Source organism: Lemur catta, chromosome 11, assembly GCF_020740605.2.
Source record: "Lemur catta isolate mLemCat1 chromosome 11, mLemCat1.pri, whole genome shotgun sequence".
Lineage (NCBI taxonomy): Eukaryota > Metazoa > Chordata > Mammalia > Primates > Lemuridae > Lemur > Lemur catta.
This window is the reverse complement of record NC_059138.1, coordinates 95,821,220-95,846,318: the sequence shown is the minus strand read 5'-3', so window position 1 is coordinate 95,846,318 and position 25,099 is coordinate 95,821,220. Positions and strand designations below refer to the sequence as shown.

Here is a 25,099-nt window from a genome sequence, read left to right as displayed (position 1 = left end):
ACCAAACGGAAACCTCGCCCCCAAAGAGAAATACCAACTCTCCTCCAATTGGCACAAGCCAGTTTCAGAATACCAACATGTTACCAGAAGAATTTCAGTCTTGGGTTATAAATATGCTGAATGATATACAAGAAAAAATTGATATCCAACGCAAAGAAACCGTAAAAGTGATGTGCACATTCTCTATGAAGAAAAATAACCTGTCCACTTGCCTCAAAGGGTTTGACTAAATCAGTGGCTCTTGACAAGGAGCATTACCTGGGAGCTTATTAGAAATGCACATCTTCCATCGCATCCAAGACCCATAGAATCAGCAAATCTGGGTTTGGGGCCCAGAAATCCCCATTTTAACAAGTCCTCCCATTGATTTGAGTCACTCTAAAGTGTGAGAACCAGTGGCCTGAACATCACCCCTTACCAGAGGGATGTGTGGCAAAGAATAGCAAGTGGGTGGTTGTGCAACCAAGGCTCACACCATGTTAGATCTAGAAGGCTCTGCGTGCAAGACATGCAAAGACTCGTGTCCTCTGCAGAGCTCAGCCAATGCAGGCTGGAGGACTGCTGAGACACTTGAGAGATTGGGCCTTTGGTGGGAGAATTGAGGCATCCAGAGACAATTGTGCAGATGGTGTATATTTTGCAGGAGAAAAATTACACACAAATACAGTAAGGGTTGGTCTCTTCCATGCACAAGCAGGGCATGGAAGAAAGCTTAAAATTGAGATAACCCTAAACTCAATCTCAATTAAAATTATACTAAAAAACAATTAAACAAATAAAACTGGAATGAGGCACAGCTAAAAATATCGCAAACCCAGGTTTATGTTGCCGCCCAACCAGATTCATTTGCCCACTGCCCAGGAGGAAGCCAGTATGCTGAGACAGCAGGGTTTACAGGAGGGAGAGAGTTTATTCTGCATAGCACTAAGAGGGGAGATGGGAAATTTCTCAATCCACCTTCCCAAGGGTTTTTAAGGAGAGTGTGGCATGGGCAAGTGAGTCTGTTAATTGGCTGGGTTGGGGTGGAACCATAGGGGTGTAGAAATTGTCCTCTGTGCTGACCAGGTTCTTGGGCGAGGTCACAAGACCAGTTGAGTCCGTTCCTGGGTATGAGCCACTGGCCTGGGTGGGTCAGCAGTTCCGCTGGAATGTGGGGCCTGGAAGATGTCTCAGAAACTACCCGTAGGTTTCAAAAAGGTGACATTGTCTATGGAGAAAGCTAAGAATCTTTATGACCACCAGCTGTGTGGCTCCAGAGTGGCAATTACAAAGAAGCAAATGGGGAACAGTAGCTAGTTATCATTATTTTTAGCTAGGCCCTTACCACAGTTCTCATCTTGAACCCCTTTTTACTAATTTGCAAGGGCGGTTTCACTTATACTGAGGTAGACAGAGGCTCCATCTAGGACTATGGTTCCCAAACAGGAGCAGTTTTTTCCCTTCCACCAGGGACATTTGACAATGTCTGGACACATTTTGGATGTCGCAACTGGGAGGAAGAGATTGCATTTAGTGGGATGCTGGACAGGCCAACCTCGTACAACAGAGAACTATCTGGCACAAAATATAAACAGCACTGAGGTTGACAAACCGTAATCTTCATGAACATGTATGATAGATATATACATTTAATTTTGCCTTTTAATCCATGCCTGTCTAGTCCTTTTACATTAACCTGTTTCTATTTTAATTCACAAACTACTGTGAATTTGATAGATGAATTTCTGTAATGTTACTAAATATAAGCAGCACAGGAAACTGAATCATTAATATTAGTAAAAGGAAACTCTTCTTTCCTGTGCAAATTGGCATGAACTTGGAGGATTCTCTTTCTTTTTCTTTCATTTATTCTTAGGAGTAAAGACATAACCTCAGAAACACTCCTCACGGTCCAAGATATTAGTTTCAGCAAAGAATAGCGTGGCATGGGAAAGTGTAGTGTGCCCGTATTTGACTTTTATCTCTTGCTCATTTGGCTTCAGCAATGATGGAACAAAAGTGAGAAAGTATCACTAAAAGCTGTTTGGGACTACTCAGCTTCCTCTATATCATGCAAATTGACTTTTAGCCAATGTTTTACTCCTGTTGGCTTCAGTTGCATATGAATTAATTTTGCCTGGCACAGTTAGTCAGTGCATACTTAAGGTATAATATTCCAAGATTTTGGTAGTAATTCATTTATACTGTGTCTATTAAATAGACTTAAAGCTATCTTGCATTTAATTGGTAGGCCAATTTTTTATACTACTGACCAGTGAATCACCATATCCTTTTTTAAATAAGTTGAAACATGTCATAGCTATGTTATAACCACAGATGATGTTTTCTGTGCTGACTATAAATGAGGGAGACCTCTTACAAAAGGCCTTAAAATTAATCTTTCCCCAAATATGAAACTGAAGATAACAAAGAATTTTTACCAGAATGTTTTGTATCTTTAACACCAGAATACACATATGAGACATTGCTGAGATATTTGTTGCATGGGCCATATATCTCCCAGCTATGGACTGTGTGACTCAAGCTACATGTCTGATGTTACTTCCTCCTTTGTAGCTGACTCGATGACTCTTTGGCTCTATGGACCTTGTATATACCTATAAGATTCAAGCAAGGGAAATATATGGGTATTATACAGTAATATTACATTATATATTATTGTATAATATATATGCTCTATGTAATTTTGTAATAAATTGAATAATTAAATCTCAATTCAAAAGTACAAATAAAACACTGACATTTTCTACAGTATACAGTTATTCCTCCATTAGCATACATAACTTCTAGGTCCATTGTATACACACAAATACAAACTTTGATTCATTTACTTATTGGTGCTCTGGCTAAATTATATAATTTTGTGGTTGGTGAAATAAATATTCATGTGTCATCCATGTAATCACCCAATGGACACAAGTTCGTGTGTACTATAGAAGAATATTATTTCCCAGAAATGGTTTTGGCTAGGAAAAAGAAAAAGATTATAAATACCAAGAGACAGACATTTTGCTTAAGATTGCTTTAGCTATACGAGGTCTTCTCTGGTTCCATATGAAGCATAGAATTGTTTTTTCTAAATCTGTAAAGAGTGATGCTGGTATTTTGATGGGGATTGCATTAATTCTGTAGATTACTTTATATAGTATGAACATTTTAACAATGTTGATTCTATCAAGCCATGAGCAAGGTAGATTTTTCCTTCTGTTTACATCTTCTACAATTTCTTTTCTTAGTGTTTTGTAGTTCTCCCTGTATATGTCTCTCAACTCTTTTGTTAAATATATACCTAGATATTTAATTTTCTTTGAGGCTATTGTAAAAGTTACTGCGTTTTTTATTTGAATTTCAGCTTGACTGCTATTAGTGTATAAGAATGCCTCTGATTTGTGTGTGTTGATTTTGTATCCTGAGACATTACTGAATTCATTTATCAATTCCAGGATTCTCTTGGTTGAATCCCTGGGGTTTTCTAGATATAATATTATATCATCAGCAAAGAGTGAGAGATTGATCTCTTCTGCCTCCATTTGAATGCCCTTAATTTCCCTCTCTTGTCTAATCACTCTAACAAGGACTTCCAGTACTATGTTGAACAGAAGTGGGGATAGTGGGCATCCTTGTCTGGTTCCAGATCTCAGTGGGAATGGTTTCAGTTTTTCCCCATTCAGAATGATGTTGGCTGTGGGTTTATTGTAAATGGCCTTGATAATTTTAAGGTATGTCCCATCTATGCCTATTTTGCTAATAGTTTTTATCATAAAGGTATGCTGGACTTTGTCAAATACTTTTTCTGCATCAGTTCAGAGAATCATATGGTCTTTGTTATTGTTTTTATTTATGGGGTGAATTGTGTTTATAGATTTGTGTATGTTGAACCAAGCCTTGTATCCCTGGTATAAAGCCCACCTGGTCATGCTGAATTATTTTTTGATACTCTGTTGGATTCGATTTGCTAAAATTTTGCTGAGGATTTTTGCATCTATGTTTATGAAAGATATTGGTCTGTAGTTTTCTTATTTTTGTTGTGTCCTTTCCTGGTTTTGGTATCAATGTGATATTGCCTCCATGGAATGAGTTAGGGAGGATACCATCTTCCTCAATGTTGTAAAATAATTTCTGTAGTATAGGCATGAGTTCTTCTCTGAATGTTTGGTAGAACTCAGAACAAACTGGGAGGTATCAGTCTACCAGACTTCAAGCTGTACTTAGTAACTAAAACAGCATGGTACTGGCACAAGAATAGAGACATAGACCTTTGGAACAGGACTGAGGATCCAGAGATGAAACCATCTACATATTGTCATCTAACCTTGACAAAGCAGACAAAAATATACACCGGGGAAAAGAATCCCTTTTCAATAAATGGTGCTGGGAAAACTGTATAGCTACATGCAGAAGATTGAAACTGGATCACCATCTCTCACTTCTTACAAAAATCAACTCTAGATGGATAAAAGACTTAAACCTAAGGCATGAAACCTTAAGAATACTAGAAGAAAATGTAGGGAAGACTATTTAAGACATTGGACATTGGCCTAGGCAAAGAATTTATGTAGAAGACCCCCCAAAGCAATCACAGTAGCTACAAAAATAAATAAATGGGACCTGATCAAATTAAAAAGCTTTTGTACAGCCAGGGAAACTATCATTACAGTGAATAGACAACCTATAGAATGGGAGAAAACATTTGCCCTCTACTCATCCAATAAATGGCTGATAACAAAAATCTATCTAGAACTCAAAAAGATCAACAAGAAAAAATCAAACAACCCCACCAACAAATGGGAAAAGGACATGAATCAAAACTTTTCAAAAGAAGACAGAATAATGGTCAGCAAACATATAAAAAATGCTCTACATCTCTAATCCTTAGGGAAATTCAAATCAAAACCATAGTGATACATCACCTAACTCCAGTAAGATTGGCCTTTATCAAAAAATCCCAAAGCAACAAATGCTGGCTAGGATGTGGAGAGATAGGAACACTCTTACACTGCTGGTGAGACTGCAAATTGGTGCAATGTTTGTGGAAAAGAATCTGGAGATACCTCAAAGAGTTACAAGTGGAACTACCATTTGATCTAGCAATACCACTATTAGGCATCTACCCAAAGGAAGAAAAATCATTCTGTAATAAAGACATCTGCACTAGAATGTTTATAGCAGCACAATTCACTATTGCAAGGATGTGGAAACAGCCCAAGTGCCCGTCAATCCATGAGTGGGTTAATAAAATGTGGCATATGTATATGATGGAATACTATTCAATTATAAAAAAATGATGGTGAACTAGCACCTCTTATATTTTCCTGGATAGAGCTTGAGCCCAACCTCTGAAGTGAGGTATCACAAGAATGGAAGAATAGGCTCCATATGTACTCGCCATCAAACTGGCATTGAGTGATCAACACTAAGGTGCTCACACAGTAGTAATATTCTTTAGGGGTAGCAGAGGTTGGGGGTGGGTAAACTCACAACTAATGGACGTTGTGAGCACTGTGGGGGAAGGGAGTGTCTCAAATCATGGTTGGGATGTGGCAAAGTCATAACATGTAACCAAAATGTTTGTACCCCCATAATTTCATGAAATAAAAAGCTCAAAAAAATAAATAAAAAAATAAAGAGACAGACATTTAGAAGATAAAGTCCTGGATATCGAGTTTGAATGAAGCCTCCCTCTTGACCACACAGAGATAACCATTTGCTTGCATGGCTTTCGGGAAAGGTTGCCCAGCTGCTGTATCTCCACTTACCCTCAGGCTTTTAGCTGAGCAAGTGGGTAGTGCATTGATATTTTATACTGGATTTGAGGTTGAGCAACTAGCACTTAAAACATTACACTGAATTATTTAAAAATATGAATCTATTGAATAATATTGAAATGTTTCAGAATTTCCTAGTTACCTCTGCTATTGAATTCTATCTTACTGTCTCTATGGTCATATAAAATACTGTATATTCATTCAATTCTTTCAAGTTTGTTGAGACTTGCATCATATGGCCCATAATTTGTTTAAATTTAATTATGTCCCTTGTGCACTTAAAAGAATGTGTATTCTTCCATTGTTAGGTAAGTGATCATAGTTAGACAGATAAAGATAAATATAGATATATGATAAATAGATCAGGGACAGATTTATAGAGTTTATGTTATACTAATAAATAATATATTTTACATATGCATATAAATATGCCATTCATTCTTTGACATTCTTTTTAATTTTAACACTTCACTCTCTTTAAAAATTATTTTTTACTTTCAGATTATTATTTTTATAATCTAAGAAGCTACATGCTCTTGTAAAGAAAATGTTAAACACATTAAGAAATTAACAATAAAAAAATTACATAAACTCTTACAAACTAAGAATAATTTCACTGTTAAAATTCTTCCTGATTTTCCCATTTGTAAGTATTTACACATATGTATTTAGTAAAATGAAATTATAATAGGCATCTCTTTAAGACATTATCATCACAGCTATAATTTTGTGAACATATTTCTATGACAACCTAGACTCATGTAGTCATTTTTAATGGGCACATATTATGTCATATAAATTTAACAGTCTGCTTTCCCTTCATCGAACGTGTATGACAAGCTGTAGGTGGTACTATATTTTTCAAGTTTGTGTCTGTGTATATGTGTGCGTGTGTGTACATGTGTGCTTCTGGAGTATTGATTAAAACAAAAAGTCATTCTAAAACTTATCTCTAAAAATTATATGAGCTGATATGTCAGTTTCCTGATTATCCTTAAGAAAATGTTATATTCTTACAAACTGCATGTTTACATGAAATGCTAAATTTCCCTATTCATATGCATGTTATATCTCCACATTTAAGCAAAGACATCATAATGTTTTTGGACACTTTCCTGAAGTTAGTGCAGCTCCCCTGGCCTTCTCCTGGGTCAGAGGTGAGAGCAGCTCATTTCAGAGGTAATAGCACGGGGAAGACAGCTGCGGAGATGCAGCAGTAAGAACAGCAACAGAGGCGGATTTATCAGTTTCTGATGCTCCGTAGCTGGACAGTAATTCTGCCAGGCCATTCCTAGCAACTCCTCCTGGGCTGAGGGAAGAAGCATGTGTCGCTAGAAGAAATCTAATACAACTGACTGATGGGAACAAAGATGACTCCTTCTTCCAAGCCATGAAACAAATTTACCTTTTTTCTTTTCTTATACTTAAGAGAGAATCAAGTGTATGAATTATCATAAGAATACCACAGGACATGAAATTTCTTGGGGAAAAATTCTTTCTTTTGTTTTATGAGAACTTAAGAATGTTCTTTAAAGAAAGCAAAGGTTTATATATTTTAAACTGGAATTATTAGATATTGGCTGTTGCTGTTTATTGAAACACTAGTGGTTCATTTAGTCTATTTATTAAAACTTGAACATTTTATTAACAGTGGAAAAATAAGCACCAAGACATTAATAAATTAAATTTAAAATACTAAATTGGTAATTATTGAAGAAGAGTCTTCTGTTGGGTAGTGGTAGGAGCAATCCAGGAAAAGTGCATGTTTCGCATACATACACCTGCATATACATGCAGGTGTGTGTAGATAGATAAGTCCCTCGCACAGAGTTAGTGCTAGTACTGGAAAAATGTTTATATAGTTCTGAATCATCACAGCCTTCATAAAGCCTTCGCTGGGACTAGAGCTATCTGTAGTCTAAGTGAAGTTATTTAAAAGACTAAAACTGCTCATTTACACATGAGATTAAGTATTCTGCATATCAGTTGATCTAGTTTTGTCAGAAATTTAACATGAAGCAAAATGATATTTATTCTCCAGAGAGAATTTTGCTAGGCATTTTAGATTATGAGTAGAATATCAAACACATATTTCTATGTATTTCCAAATTTATTATTGTCCATCTTAACTCCATATGTAGGCCGATCAACAGTATGATACTTATTTGAGTGAGAACTCACTAGTTTTAAAAATTTTTATATTAAAATATCATAAAAATGTCTTAAATTGTTCAATCATAGTTATTGTGGATATGGAATTAAATATGAGCTAAAAACTGAATCTAGGTTCCTAAGTCCAAATACAATATTTAAGTTACCAGGCACACAGTTTTATTCCAGTCAAAGTGAAAAGTAATATCCGTGTAAACCAATCCAGGGTGTGGAGTTTCTGGACTGGTTTTCAAATGAGAAGAAATCATGCAGAGGCAGCTTGAAGTGGGAGAAGAATTTGTGCAAACTCATTTTTTTCCCTGTACTATCTAGTGCACACTGTAGCGTGCTCTTTCAAGTCTTTCTCAATCCTGATAATAACAAAGTGTTATCTTTTATGACGCTTTCTGCTGAATGCAGTTTTTAATATTTCAGAGAAAAAGATATTACTTATGCAGAATGTTAACTCATACTGTGGAAATACAAGGACTTTATAAAAAAGTTAATATAAATCTAGGATTTTTTGCACAATTCTCACATTTTTGGAATATTTATTTTGTCAGGCATGCCAATGGCATGACAAACATGAAATGAGAGGCTGCATATGGAAAGCAACGAAGCTTGTGTGCATGTTAGTGGATGAGCTCAGAGTAGAATATGGGACCCTAAGTAGTGTGGTGTGCAGGAAAGAGTTAACTAAGCAGGACTGAGTTGCTCAAATCCTGAACGTTTCCAAGAGAGACCTGTTTTCTGAACTGGCCCTTGGCTGGCTCCCAGGAATCATCTGTTGGAAAGTTCTGTCTACTAAGAGTGCTTTGACATGCCTGAAGCCTTGTGTCACGCTACACCAGTTTGTCCAGGTCATTTATGGTAACAATGTGGTTTATGATGAGCGTCTGTTCTTGTCTGGGAGTCTGAGGCTTGGGTCACTGAAGTAAATCATACAGGTGTTATATTCAGATATGGCTGACCCCAGTGCAAATCCTTGATACCAAGGCTCAAGTGAGCCTCTCTAGTTGGCAAAACTTTGCATGTGTTGTCATATATCATTGTTGGAAGAATTAAGCAGGTCTCACACAACTCCTCTAGAAGAAAACACCTAAAAGCTCACACCTGACTTCCTCCAGCCCTCACCCATGGCCACCATGTTCCCTTCCCCTTTGCTCATTTTACTCTGTTTCCCTTTCTTGTAACCAACTATGACAATGAGCATGGCAACTTCTGAATCCCATGATTCCCATGAATCCCTGGAATGAAGCATTGATCCTGATGACAGCATTGGAGACCCCGGCACAACAGATGCACAAGTGTTCTTTACGCAGTCCTACTAAGGCTCACCACGATTTTACCATTAAAAGTTTATCTCAAGCTTTTTTTTTTGGCACAGGATCTCATGGCTACAGCAGGGTCATGGCTGTTGAAAGAAAATTGAAAGAAATTTGACCTTTACACTAATTGCCTTGAAATTGCTCATTCACTTTGAACATTTGAAAAAAAAATACATATGTCAGTAGAGAAATTATTCCGTGTTGTTTTATAAACTCCAAGGAAATATATTTTAAGCATAGAATTCTTGTTTTGACAAAGGTTATTACATTTTATCATATGGAAAAGTGTTGATCATCACCTAAGTGTACATCAGGGAAGGATACCAATTGGATATCAGACTGGGATGGGGGGTGGGGGGAGGGGATGGGTGTATGCCTACATGACGAGTGCGTTGCACACCCTCTGGGGAATGATCATGCTTGAAGGTGCAGACCCGGGGAGGTGGAGGGGGGGAGGGGATGGAGGTATGACTACATGATGAGTACCAGGCGCACTGTCTGGAGAATGAGAATGGACGCACTTGGTACTCTGACTCGGGGGGATGGGCGGGACATGGACAATGTATATGACCTAAACTTATGTACCCCCATGATGAGCTGAAATAAAAAAAATAAATAAAATAAAACAAAAAGAAACCAAAAAAAATAATAAAATAAAAATAAAATAAAATTTTAAAATACAGTCATCTCTTGCAATTGGGGGTAGTTATGTTTTATAAAGTCTATAAATACTGAAATAGTATATATGGACTCATTGCTTCAAAAGGAAATGCAGAATTAGGTTTCTACATGTCTCTGGTCACAACATTATTGCATAGTGATCAATACATTACCATATTTTATGCATGTTTCTGTTTTAAAACAACTAGTGTATATATACACATTATATGTATTAACACTGAATTCATTTCCAACAGTTTGCACAGAGCTCTTCTAACACATGTATCTTCTTCTTATGGCAGCGGCAGCCGCTGGTGCTGAGGAACACCAGGCCGCTCCTCACTGGGCACTGCTTGCAGGCCATTTTAAACAGTGAAATTACCCAGAGAAAAGGCACAAAAATGCAAAGTGTGTGGCACTGAATAGAGCTCTAAAAGAATGCTTGTTTACATTATAAGCTGAAGCAAAAAGGGAGAGGACCACCTTGTTTGACCTCAACCTGGGTGTCAAGAGACAAATTTTTCACTACTCTTTGCATGTCTATGAATATTGATCTTGTGGTAGAAATAAATTTTAAGTAGTTGGCAAATTTGCAAATACAGGATCTATGAATGCTGAGGATAGACTCCACATCATATTAAAATTTTGTTAATTTCTAGTTAGTTCTAGACAGCTAGATTGTAAGTGATTTACATATTCTTTCTAATCTTTTTATCTTCAAGTTATTTCATAATGCGTGTATATTTTCTTTATTTTAAGAAATTATTCTCTTATGAAAATAATATATGAACTGGGGAAAAACTATAAAATATCAAAGAGTTCAAAAATGCCTCCCACTTTCTCAGAACTATAGTCCAGAATTAAAATGCAAAGTGTACCTTTATTCTCCCAGAAATCTGTCATTTGTAAACATGTGTGTATACACACTTTCATATACCAAAGGACTTTTTAAAAACAAACAAGTATACATTTTTATTTATAAAACTATTTTTAGGTGTGTTCCAAATATATAACCAAAATATTATATAATGGCTTTATTGTATTCACTACTTAAATGTTCCATCATTTATTTTAATAGTAACTGACTGATAGTGTAGAAAACATCTTTGCCAAGGCTCCTTTAGGATAGCAGTGTCTTTCCTAGTAGAGTGACTGTTAAGCTGAAGAGCATGTGGTTTTTAAATTCTAATATTATATTCCAAAGAGGGTATAACAACTTAGAGTTTCAACAAGAATGAACAATAGTGAATGCTTCCTACAATTTGGTCATTATTGTGTATTATCTTTAAAATAATGACAAACACAATACAAAAACCTTTATGTGATAAATTCAAGATGGCTTTATTGTCAAATTTAGCAATTTTAAAAGAGGAAATAATGTCAATTCTATATAAAGTCTTCCAGAATGTTAAAGATTAGGGGCACTTTTAATGGCACCAACATTATGGATCAAAATCAACAAACACCAAAATGAGATATTATAAGAAAATAAACATAGACACAAATATCCTTTAGGAAAAAAATTCTTAGAACTTATTAACAGATTAGTTCCAGCAATATATAAAGATGATAATATATTGTGACCCACTGGAGTTTATGTCAGAAATGCAAGGTGGGTTGAACTTTCAAAATAGCTAGAGGAAAAGAATTGTAGTGTTCCCAACACAAAGAGAAGATAGATGTTTGAGGTGAAGGACATCCCAATCACCCTGACTTAATCATTATATTGTAGACATGCATCAAAATATCACATGCATCCCAAAATATGTACAACTATGATATATCAATAAAAATACAAACAGCACAAACCATGAATAGCAAATCATTAAATGAATAAAACCATAAAAGGAATTATTAATTTCATTATATTAAAAACTTTCAAAATCTGTACAAAAAAGAGTAGCATAAGACAAAGGCAAGTCACAAGCTGGAAAAAGTTTTCAGTGCATATTAATAGCAAGGAGTTATTATACAGAATGTATAACTGATGTCTACAAGTACAAAATATATAAACAGACAGAATGGGAAAAAGGTATAAAACAGCAACTCCCAGAAGGGAAGATGTAAGTAAGTAATTTTTAGAGATGAAAATCAACACAACCACACTAGTCATTCAGAAATATAATTAAAACAAAGAGATAATATTTCATACCCTTCAGTCAGGGAAAACTGAAGGGTCTTAAAATACCAAGTACTGGAGAGAACCCGGGGAAATAGGAACCCACCCAAATTCCTACTTGTGCACACATTGGAGAATGATCTGACTGTGTCTAGCATGTCAGACAGAACCTGCACCCTGCAGCGGTCACGTCTTTGGTATCACTGAGAGCTGCCTAAGAAAATGCTCCCCTGTGTGCACAAAAGTCTGTGCTTAACGGTGTCAGAACTGTCTCTAGTAGTTCTTTAAGAGTTTAAATTCAAAGCAGATAATATGTCCATCATTATACAGAATTCACTGTAAACAAATGAACTCTGATTTATATTGAAAAACAAGGAAAAGAAAAAGAAAGCCAACTAATGCAATTGGTCATATAAACAAACTAATTAAATCCACAGGATCATCTCAATAGATAGAGATAAAGCACTTTAAAAAATTCACCATCTAGTCATGATAAATAAAACTCTCAGAAAACTGCAAATAAAGGGAATGTCACAAAACCTAAAAAGGGCAGCTACCAAAAACTGATAATTGACGTGGTATTTAGTGGTCCAAGGCTGAGTTACTTTCCCCTCAGAGTGTAACAGGTGGAGGGTGTACACTGTCGCCGTTCCCGCCCAACTGAAAGCTTAGCACGCGCATGCGAAGGCGAGAAAAAGCAATAATGGGCATGCAGGTGACAAAGGAAGGACTACGACCATCGCTATTTACAGATGATGTGATTATTTGCACCAAGCATCAAAAAAATAAATCTTGTCAGACTCATACTATAGGGCTCAACGTCTGAGATACGCTGGGAGGTCAAAACTAAGGGACCAGAGGAGTTTGCTGTGCCCCGGAGGCAGGGCTAGGGAGAGGGCTGACTGCCAAGGGGTGTGAGCAAAACCTTTGAGAGGCTGGGTCTTGTCTTCTCTTAATTTTGGTGGCTACTACATGACAATATCTATATGTTAAAACTCATAGAACTGTGCACCAAAGAGGGCAATTTTACTTTATAAAAATAATATCTGCATTTTAAAAACGTTTCTGTTTACCTAACAGCATATTGCCCTCTGATGACATTTGTCATCGTGGACTAAATTATTGTGCTATTTGTATCTATTCTGTTCCTATGACCAGTTTTTTAAATAACATGACAATCATAAAGTGTTTTTCTTACAGTAATTTTTAACACATATCAATAATTGACATTAGTACTCTATCATTGCTTAACTTTTTTTAAGAATGTCCTTGGATATTCTCAAGCATTTAAATTCTCATATGACCTTTAGGAAAAAGTTCTCATTATTAAGAAGATCTGTTGTCATTTTATTGGAACTTAATTAATTACATTTTTAGATTGTCATTATTTTTAAAAAGATGTGACAGCTCTGCCATGTTAAGTCTTTGTATCCAAAAGGAAAAATATGTATCTATGATTATTGAAAAGTTACTTTGCTCAAAATAATCTTAAAGTTTTATTCATTAAAATCCATTGACATTAGAGCATTTGGGCATATACAAAATTAGGTATTATAAATTGTCCTTTTCTTACATTTTATATAAAATTTTTAACCATTCCAATATCATTTCCAACAAATGTTTTAGTGTTTTATACATTTCTCATTTTCATCTTTTTTCTTTCAAGTCTATCCTGTCAAGGCTGTTTTTTTATGCGGGTCATATTTTCTTAACTAGTGGAGTTGGTAAACATTACTATATTATAATCTAAACTGGAGTATTACTCCATGAAAATTTGAGAAAATCATGTGTTTTTCCCCTTGAAGTTCCTTTTTCAGTGGATTTCTTCTTTTTCCTTATTTATTACTATTATTTTTTAATTTTACAGCAATACTAGGATATATCTCAGTATTGATACTTCAAGGATGCGAATGCACACTGATGACAGATTATCTCTTTAGAGAACGATTTGTGTTGCCCTTGATTTTGCGTTTGTCGCTTTTGTGGCTCTCCCTTGGGACAGGCAACACGTGTTGGGAGACAGGGGTCGGCCCCCCCTTCTCGCGCGTGCCCGCAGTTCGCTGAGCCCTTGTCACCCCTGCGTCCCCTGCCGGGCTCGAACTGGGTCACCGTCTACCCTTCCGGCCCTGCTTGCCGCCACGTCGGTTTTCTGTTTCTGTTTGTCCAATGTCCGCTTCATTTCTGTAATGGGTTTGTCTCCTGCTCTCTCTCTCAGCTTTGCTAAGTCTGTTTTCCTCTCCTGTGGTCTGAAATCTTTGAACTTCCGTTTCTCTGAGCCTTTGATTCTGGTACACGCTTTCCCACCCCAGGAAAGCATCTGTCCCACACCTTTTCTGTTATGAGTTTCCCTTTCTGTTGCTATTTGTTTATTTTAAACGAAGTTCGTTGCCCGCTCTTTTCTTACCAGATCTCTTCATAGGCCTGAAGCGTGGTTTGGGGACTTCGCTCACACATTACTTAGGAAAAAGCTGTGGGCGAGCGGGGCGGGCGTGGCAGGGAGGGCCGCGGGGACAGCGGCGCTGGGGTGCGGAGCGAGGGCCCAGGACGAAGCGCTGCCCTGCCGCGGGGGGAGCCTGGCTCCAGGGACAGGGGCCACTTACCAGTGACTGTTGCAGATGACTGCAGGTATCATCTGAGATGACTGTCTTCAACGTCCCCACGCCCCTGGAAACCAGCAGCCTGCTTCTCACACAGCAGGACGCGCGTTCAGTCTCGCTGCCCTCTCTGCCGTCTGCGCCCCCGGTCCCTGCGGGCTGCAAGCCCGGGACGGAAAGCCAGGCCTTCGGGGCTGTGCACACCTGTGCGCTGCGAGAGCTTTGCTCCCCAGCCGCGCTTACCGCCACGTTTCACCAGTTTTGCAGCTATTATTTGCAGTCTGGGACCTATGGTTTTGGCCCTTGAAGATGGACTGTTCTCTAAGTTCTGTTTTTGATTGTTCTGAAGGGAAGACTGGAGGAGAAAAGGCTTTCTTTCTCCATTTTAACTGGAAGCTCATACTATTTTATAATCCACAAAAACATGACATTTATAACATATATGCTTGAAAAAAATTAAGCATGAATAACAAATTGCTGTCACATTTTCTGGCTTTAAAAGAAACCCATTCTCTGGGTGGGCGGGTGGACACCACCGGAGGACAGACTCTGTCCTTTTCTTTCCTTGTGGAATTCAGTGAGTGTTGTAGCTACTGTAACTCCATCTGCCTTCTGTTTAGTCGTGATTCCAAATAGATTATTTGTATATATTTATAGGTAGGTCTGCTTTAACTTATACATTCTTATATTTTATTGAGCACTATACTAATTGCTTTACGTACATTATCTCTTCCCTCTTCACAAAAACATAGGTATCTTTAATTCCCATTCACTGATAAGGAAAAGCTAAGTAATTTGCTAATAATCATGGAGCTAAGTGGGGCAAACTGGGCTCAGCGTCTGTTTTCTCTGTTGAAGAATTTTATCTTCTTTTCTGTTCTTGTGCACTGTGCTGAAGCTGACGAGGTCCTACCAGGGGCTGTCAATCAGATGGCACCTAATCCAAAAGTGTATATTTATGATATATTAAGAAATTTAATTTTATTTTCTCTAGGAATAAAAGGGGAAGATGGCCACACAGATATCTAATACTTAGAAAATTAAGAAAAGGGATTCAAGAGAGAGGCAGAGAAAGAGAAAGAGGCTAAGAGCAACATAAGAACAAAGGCCTAAAATTTTGGCAGCCTTATTTAATTCTTAGAATAGTGTGTTCCCTCGAATTCACTTCCAGTAGACATTACTTGAGATGTTTAAACCCAGAGATAATTATCTAATGTAAGTGCTCCTTTCAAGCGGAACTCCAAGCAAATGAGTTCTGATCACATTCTTACTAGCCAGTTGCATCTAAATTTTTCCACTCAGAGAGGCTCCACCTCCTCCCTGTCTTTCCAAATCTATATAGAACTTCTGCAACCAGGAAGCAATAGTTGCTCATGGCAAGAGATTGTGAGAGTAACAACATCAGCATAGGACAAAACCTGATGTTATAATGTTATATGAAGTCCCCCAAGAAAAATGAAAAAAAAAAAAAAAAAAAAAAACCTCTCTCAAACATGCACCCTCCATGCATACTTGGCAGAGAAAATAAAACTTGAGTTACTCATTTGGTTCTCCTGACAACCCTATGAGATAGGTCCAGTGAATATTCCTATTGTACAAAGAAGGAAACTGAGGCCCAGCAGCTGTGGCTCACAGAGCTGGGATTGGAGCCCAGGGCTCTGACTCCAGACCCCACAGTGTCCCAGCTTCGCGTGTAACCAGGCCATAGGACACATGAACCGTAACATTTACATACAAGAGCATAAATAGTTAGGGAACGACTTTTAAAATCCACATTCTTAATTCATTCAGCAGACATGTGTAGAGCACACACTAGGTGTTATATACAATTTGAGGCATGGATGACTGCAGTTAAGAAATGCAAAATTTCTGCTTTCATCAAATTTACATTATAGTGCAGAAGCAGAGGGTAAGCAAGCTGAATAAGTAAATTAGAGGTGTTTAAAGGCGATAAGTATTATGAAGTAAGATGAAACAGACATATCAGGAAGAGTTGCAATAAAGATTATTGGAAACATCTATTTAGAAAGGTGATATTTGAGCAAGGACTTGTGTGTCTTATGTCTCAGAAGAATACTATTCCTGGAAGAGGGAACAGCAATGCAAAGGTCCAGGGGAAGATGCAGGGCAGGCATGCTTTCTGAAGAGCCAAGAGGCCGATGTCTTTAAGAGAGTTGGGGAGGCAGAGAGTAGCAAGAGGAGCGGTCAGAAAAATACTGGGTACCGGCTTGCCAAAGGCCCTCCAGTCTATTGTAGATGAGTTGCCTTTTCCTCTGGGTGAGCCAGGAGACCACGGGATTGTTTTCAGCGAAGAGTTGTTATGATTTGCATGTATGTTGAAAGGCTCACTCTGCTGCTGTGCTAAGAAGGCCCAGTGGAGAGGAAAGGGTAGAAGTGAGGGCCCAGGTGAGGGATCACTGCAATGATGGGTCAAGAGGGGTTGGGGTTCATTTCAAGTCATAAAAAGCGACCACATTCAGGCTGGATTTTGGAGGTGGGACCAAGATGATGGGATGGCTGTACGTGAGAGAAAAAGAAATACCTGCAAGGAGTCAGAAATCTCTTTGTATATTTCAACGTCAGCAATTAGGAACATTTAGTTTAAATAAACCGAGAGGAAGATGATGGGAGGAACAGATTTTGGTGCTATGCTCAGGCTGAGGTGTCTGCCATTTGAGTGGCACTTCAGGGACAGTGTATGGCCATATGGACCCGTAGTGCGGTGGAGCGGTCTGGCCTGCAAACAAACCTTTCAGAGTAGAGGTGATATTGTAAGCATGGGATTCCATCAGTTCCCGTAGAGAGTGTCCGGGAAGAAGAGAGTTCCGAGGACTGACATCTAGGACGATCACAGTTGGGGCATAAGGAGAAATCAGAGAAAGAGACCAAAGAGAGGACAGGAGAATGTGGTGTTCTGGGAGCTAGTGCATAAAGCGTTTCTAGAAAAAAAGATGATCAACAGGGCCAACCATTGTCAGCAGATCAAATCACAAGATTGAGAATTACTGCTTCTGACTCCAGCCAGGTGGAGGTAGTGTCCGCAGATGGTGCTTTTAAACCACTGATTTTAATAGGGTGGAGAGGACAGAGAAGGAGTGGGTTTGGACACAAATAAACAACCCTGTGGAAGTTTTTGTTATAAAAGGAGGTCTGCAAAACAAGGTGGTATGTGGATGCTGACAGTGGGGTCAAGCGAGATTTTTTTTCTTTTTCTCACGATGGGAGAAATAGCAAAATGTTGATCTACCTACTGATGGAAATTAAAAGTAGAGAGGTAAAAACTGGTGCCACCGAAGGGGGGCAGTACCTTTGGGTATTGCTGAAGCCATGCCTTTGGGTAAGCAAGAAGATTTGGAACCTAGTGCATGTAGGAGGTGCTGGGCTGGTCTTAGCGGAGCTAAGTTGGGGGGCGGGGAGCCCTGGTGCCTGGGAGAGGTGTGCTGAAAACTGGCTGAAGAGGAGACTAAGGAAGGTGAGGGGCCTCAGGGCTAGAAGAGAGAGAAAAGAGGAGAGTTTGAATGGACTGGGAGCATAAAGAAATAAGGAAAACATAATCTTGAAAATTGTAAAGCTTTCTTGTCAATGTTGCCTTTTACTATACCATCTAGAGACATTTTGTGTAAAATATTTTTAATCTTCCATTATAAGTCATTAGATTTGTTTTATTATATTAACTTTTCTCTATGACAAGAATTTGTAGGATTTCTAATATTTCAAGCTATTATTCAAAATAATATTCTAGCTCCAATCATCCTTTAGGTTTCATTATTATTCCATAAACATTTGTTTATAATAATTTTTAAAAGCAATCCAGATATTCAGCTATGAAAGCAAAATAAAATCCTAGTCAAATTTCCTCTGTTCTACCTCGTCTTTTGTGATGTTTTTCCACAAGAGGAACCATCTGTGGTAATCTTCATGCCAGGTGTCTGATTCTGAATCTCCCATGAATACATTAAATAGAGCAAAATGAGAGGAGAGGGATATTCCATCTCTTGGGGGAATTTTAAAATTAATAATAATTGTTCATGCCTCCAGCATAAATTGTTGGCAGTAAATTGAACATTTGATTTGAAAGAGGGAGGTTTCTAAAGATGATGTTATTTAAACAACGCCAGACAATCGGTTATTTCTTCCTTGGCGGGAGATTGTTGGCAGGGAAGCAGACGTCTCACGTCTCCTTGTAAGGCATGAAATGAAATAACTGCAGTGAGACACAGAAGTTTCTATAAGATGTTCTTAATGTAATTCAGAATTTGTTGGAAGATGTAGCAGTTGGAAAACTCAAGATTCTTTTCAGTGATAAAAACATGGTGATGGAATCCTTGTAACTCTTATTGTCATTATTTTCCATAAAATAATATTTTGCTAAAATGATGAAAAAGGTGATCAAATGCTGTCAAATAAAGTTTCTGGGTAATATGCTCTTTGACTTTAATAAACATATGCAAAAATCAATATGTGCATAATATTTTCTACCTGTGTGTTTACACTGGAAATATGCAGAAAATCAGACAAAATTTTAAATTGCCGATTACAAAACACCGAGATAAAGTCAGTATTAACAGTTACACAGGACTTCTACATCACTGAAATTACAGTGCATACATGACTGGAAATTGCTCTTCCCACCCGACAATCCAGGGGGCATGAAGAGTGTACATTCTATTCTTTCACCTCATATGTTCTGAGAGCTGCTCAGTAATCCTTCTAGAAGGATATATCACATATTATTTAATCCATTTCCATGTTGTTGAATTTTAGATTGCTTCCAATTTTTATAATTTCAAATGCTACACTGGTGAACATTCTTATAGAAAGCATTTTGTTAGTATATTCATGCAAGTGAAATATTATAGATTGTTCAAATACTTTTAAAAGAAAAAAAATTTGTAGTGATTGACATTTTTTTTTTCAAATGTGCCTATTTAAGCTCTAACTAGCAACAGTAAGTGGATGAGAAAGGTTATTTCCCTGGAAAGTATGATTCCTACAGACCGGGACAAAAATTACCATCATCTTCTTTTGAATATTAATGCCTTTGATTGCTGGTATTTGGAGGCAATGTTATCTGGCTTATCTCTGTAACGATTTGAAATTCTTACCAGGCTTTTGACTTTTTTGTTGGGGAAAAAAACAACGAGGGAATCCAGTATTCCCACACTCTGGTCCCCAAGTCATTGAAAAACCATTTTTCTGTTAGGATCATCATATATTTCTTAGTGATTTATATATATACATATATAAAATATACAAACTTTTTATATATTTAAAATCACCTGTATATGAAATCACCATATCATTCTTGTCATGTTGGACAGAGTTAGTTTCTCCCTGAATTCTATCAGATTACAAAGTGGATGTTTTCTATAATGTAATTCCTTTCCCTGAAGAAAACCTCTATATTGAAAGACTTTATCTTTTAATTAATTCAAATTTATTATATTTTGTTCTCTTAATAATATCACTTTTCCCTGTTTACTCACCCTTTTATAGAGTTAGCTAGTGCTGAACTTTGCCATTAAATGAGCTGATTCTAAAATTTCCCTTGGTTCCTGAGAAAATTCAATCTTCCTACTTTGTAATTTGAGATTACATTTGATGTGCACAGCATGTAGCCAAGATTTTTCTGGCTTCATACTTTGTATTTAATTTATATATTTCCACACGGTGGGGCGTCAGCCAATCCTGCTCCCTGGTCTGATAAGGTTCTTTTCCTCTTCTTTGCCCCAACACGCGTGAGGACCGTCATCCTCTGGCCGCCACGCAGCGCTGCGGCCCCTTCTCTGCAGTCCCCTCGCCGTCTAGCAACTGCCCTTCTGGAGCCATTACCAGCTCCCTGAAAGTCCCACAATTCCCCTCACCTCTGTGGATGTGCGCGTGAGTTTTTATCTGACTGAAACTCCCCTCCTACCACTTCTGATTAAAACATACATTCACTCAGCACACAGTCACTTCTCCCGTGATGCTTTGGTTTTTCTGTTTGTTTATTTTCTCATTCCAAACTCCCATTTCCAGGACTTGATTTTCTGACTCCCTGTATGTGCCCATAAAACCCTGTTTGTTTATTTTTTCTGAATTACATTTGAACTCAGTGTCCTACAAATGGTTCTTGGTGTGCATTCCCACTAGGTTCCCGGTTGTTTCGACAGTCATGATGCCATTCCCCTTTGCATCTCACACCAGCACACTAATGCTGCTGGCACACAGTGGGTGCTCAGCAAGTTCTCTGCAAATTACTTAATGGGCATATACCTTACTATAAGCGAAGAAATTTCTCCTTAGGTGGGCCAAGAATATTAGAATATTGTGGTGCAAAGAAAAATATTTACTCTAACAAATTAAAGCAGAGAGTATGCGTATTAGGGTTGCTAACAGAAGCCCTGGCTGGTTCGGTGACTCAGGTTTAGAAGTTCTGTGGACCCTTACAATATAAAAATCACAGGGCCATGGACAACTTCACTGCTTCTGCTCTCTGCACCGGTACATTAGCTTACAGGGGGGCACTGTGTTCTCGGTGGACGTGCACTGCAACCCGAAGACACCCTCCACTGCTGTCTCAGAATCCTTGACACCTTCCAATCATTCCTACCAGAGTGAACTTTGCTTGCCCTCTTCTCCATGTCTATTCGGAATAGAATTATCAACCAGGTGCATTAAATTCAAAGAAATTACACCCAATCTATCTCTAGGGATATCTTCTCTCTGTTTTCCTGGAGATGTGCTGCTTCCAGCTGCACACTTGCCACCCCTCACTTTGCTTTCGAGAGCCACCACCTTTCCTTCCACGTGGCTACCGTGGAGGGGTTACGCTTTGAGGGATGAAAGGAACCGGTTGAGGTGGCCAACAGAGAAAGTGTGCATTTCTGTCGGAGCACTGGCATCAAAACTCTGGTGGGCAAAGGACGTGTATCTACAAGTCAGGCTTCTGGTTAAGCGCAGGCTCTGAGGCTAATTAGATGCTCAGTTTCTGCTTTTATCACTTGCTCTCTAGGTGACCCTAGTGAGTTCCTTAACCTCCCTTTGCTCATTGGGAAGTTGGGTATGATAACAGTTCCTACCTTTGTGTTGAAAGAGGATTAAGTAAGATGATGCATTTGACACAATGCCTGGCACATGGTAAGAATTCCATAACTGACAGTTAATCATATTTTGATTACAGGAAGCATCTGGGTACAAATTTTCTACCATTTCCCACTGTGTGCCTTTATTATTTTGCCTGAGGACTGCATACAAGCCTTTATCCATGGAAGTATTCCAATAATTTGATGTATCACCAATTAATATTACTAGATGAAATGGTTTCTAAATCTTTGTGTATTGTCATGAATATTTCAGTGGGATGTAAGGAAATAGAGAATAATATATTTTCACCTGAGTTTGATTTAACTCCTTTTGTAGCTCAATGACTTCTCACTGATCATATTAAATATACTCATGCTCTTATAGACTAATTCAAAATGTGTGTTTTTCAGGGTAATTGTCATGAGTGAATCAGTGTTTGAATCAGAGTAATTCCTTATCTACTGTGATTACAACCCTTTATTGGTCAACATTCTCTGATGCTTTGGCTGAAACCGGACTGTGCCGGGGCTGGTTCCATCTTGGCACAGTTGGGAGGCCTGAACAGACTGTATTCACTCCAACGATGCGTTTTCTCCGATGCCACTCAGGGACACAATCATGGGACAATTAGAATGAAAAAAGTTCTCATTACTAGCAATCTCCCATCCCAGAGTTATACATTTGTTACTGTCACAAAACATAATTGTGATTCATAACACTACGCAGAGCTTGGGTGGGTGATCACAAATCTTCACTATGAATATGGATCACTTAATCCAGAAGCAGCTGGGCAGGTGACTTCTGTGCTCCCTCCCCCATGTTTCTCTCCCTCTCTCCAGGCCTCCTGTGCCCCAGGAATCTCTCTGAACATATTGACAAAGCAAGGCCAGATGGCACCCATGGCCAGGGACAGGCCTGTCTTGTCACCTCCCTCTTACATGACAGCATGCCCAGGGACCAAGCAGCAGGGGCCACTGTACCTCTCTCTCATTTGGAGCTGTGAGGGTTCAGCCCTTAAACAAGTATTCCATAAACTTTTGCTGGAGAAGCTACCTCTGAGCTACCCGCCCGTCTCTGTCTCTATTACAGTGAACTTTCACTGCTTCAATCTGAGTACTTTCCTCACCACGGCCTGTGTCTACACTCGCAGTCTCCTGGTTTCCTTCACTAACACCTCTATATACTTCCTAGAAGATGATTTGCACAATAAAATAGCATTTATTCTACCCTCTACCTTTCATAGTGCTTATCAGAATTATTTCAGAATAGACATAAAAATAATCCCCCCTCTAAACCAATAAAAATTAGCAAGTCCCTGGAATGCTTTCATTTTTTTCTACGCAGTGGTGTTTGGGCAGCTTAGCGGCCTTCCTGCTGTGAAGACTGCCCTCCCTGGGCCGGCCCAGTCCCGCAGGGAGAGGCCCAGCCAGGAGCGGTGTCTTTGGCGCGGAAACTCACCCATCCAGAGCCCCACCTCCTCTATCGGGTCCCTGCACCCCGGGAGGCAATATTGTCTGTCTGATTCATCCCAGGGCCAGGTGCCAGTGAACGAAGACCCCTTTCTACTTTAGGGCCCACTAAAGTCATGTAAACGAGTACCCCCTGAGCTGTCCACCTGCCCTGCGCGACTTTCCTGCAGAAGCTCCAACAGGGGCCTGGCCAGGCTGTCCCTTGGCTCCCGCCCTCCACTCCTGGCCAGCGTTGCTGCCCGCCAGGTGGCCTCGCACGGTGTGCCTGCCTGCTGGCTCTGGGACCTGAGAGTAGCATAGACTTGATGTCATGAGTCTCTCCTGTGTCAGCTTCTGTAGCTGCACCTGGCCATAATCATGCAAAAGGACACAGTCATCAAATCCCTCTAGTGTGTCAGAGATTTATTTTCATGTTTCTATATCCAGTGATTTCTCCTTTTCAATTTAGGGTCGTATCAGTCCATCCCAAGCTCTCTCCTTCCGAGGGCACGTTCAAGGCTAGCGTGAGTTTCGCAGGGGAACTGCTACGGGGCGGGCTGGGCCCGGCTGCCTGTGCAGGCGCCCTCCCTGCGTCGTTCCCACACAGAGAAGGCAGATTCCGCGGGTGGGCTGGCTCCTCCGTGGGCCCTCCCTGCAGGTGAGCCTTCACGATGCTACACCTGCGGGGGAAACGTGGACTAGTAGAGAAAACCTGAACCCACAGTTTATTTCCACTTCAAAACCTGAAGCAGGGCTAAAAAGAAACATTTGGCTTTCTGCTTAACTCTAATTGTTATAAGAAAATAATTGTAGCATTTATTGTTTCCTAAGGTGTCATGTAACTTTTGCCTCTGGGCTCTTCTTTGAACTTGATTGGCCCGTTTATTTATAAGTGTGAAAGGAGATGGCACCTCCTCGAACATTACTTTTCTCTTCCCAAAATTGTTTTTAGCTTGAATAAAACGCACACATAAAAAAGTCAAGTTGGGGGAGTGTTTTACTTTGGGTGCAAAACTGTTACTATGCCCTGCTTAGAATCTTCATTTAAAAACATGGACCGCTTCGCTAATTTGCCCGTCGTCCTGGCGCAGGGGCCGCGCTGATGTCTGCACCGTTCCAACTTCAGTATGCACGCTGCGGGGGCGAGCACTGTGCTAGGGACCTTAAATTCTATGAAAACATCCTTTTTTCAATAAGGAGAGACTTCTCAAAATATAATATTTAAAAAATTTTTTGTTCCCAAAAAATGTAGAAAGAGAACTATATATGTAATCTCATATAAACACAGTTTACTCAGAAATCATATCTATTATTTTATATTTTTATGATATTTGCTCCAATTCATGCATTCTTATAACTCAATAGTAAGTTGTAAATTAAACATACGCTTCATATTTTATTACCTAAATATATATAATTAGTATTTCCTCAGGTTTTGTTTTATTTTGCCATCATTGTGAGCTCTCTACACTTAGAAACAAAATGATTAAAGCTAAGACTATTTAACCCTAGTTATTCTAATCTTTCATCAGCAATTAGAAATTTGGAAATAAAAATAATTATATAGATTTTTTTCAATATATCTTGCTCATAGGAATGATGACTACATTTCTCATCCTTTTCCCAAATCTGCTTAGTCTAAAAAGGTTTTCCCTAAAACATTTCCTTTTCTTTGACACTCCATATAAAGAGCTACAATCAGAACAGGTGATACTTGGGAGTTCTTAGCACTGGAGATAGAAGAGGAATAATGTGAGACCGTCTGCTTTTAAGCTGTGATGAGAGGAATTCAAATCTGATCTACCCTAGAGATGTCCAAATATGACAATCCAAAGGAAAGACTGGAGCAGCTTTCTGTAATTTATTGTACACTCAATCATTAACAGCCTAAATATTTCCACACATGAGATGGATGAGCTCTATGCTATCTGCAGAATGGCACTTGGGTAGAATTAGTGCTAATGTAGGA

The 25,099-nt window shown here is 38.7% G+C and overlaps 1 non-coding gene across 1 annotated transcript; it reads right to left on the bottom strand.

The window, feature by feature from the left end:
- Positions 1 to 24,176: 24,176 nt before the first annotated feature.
- LOC123647848 lies at positions 24,177 to 24,280 on the bottom strand. The gene has a single exon (XR_006738382.1). It is a non-coding gene; the product is annotated as a U6 spliceosomal RNA (small nuclear RNA).
- Positions 24,281 to 25,099: the final 819 nt, after the last annotated feature.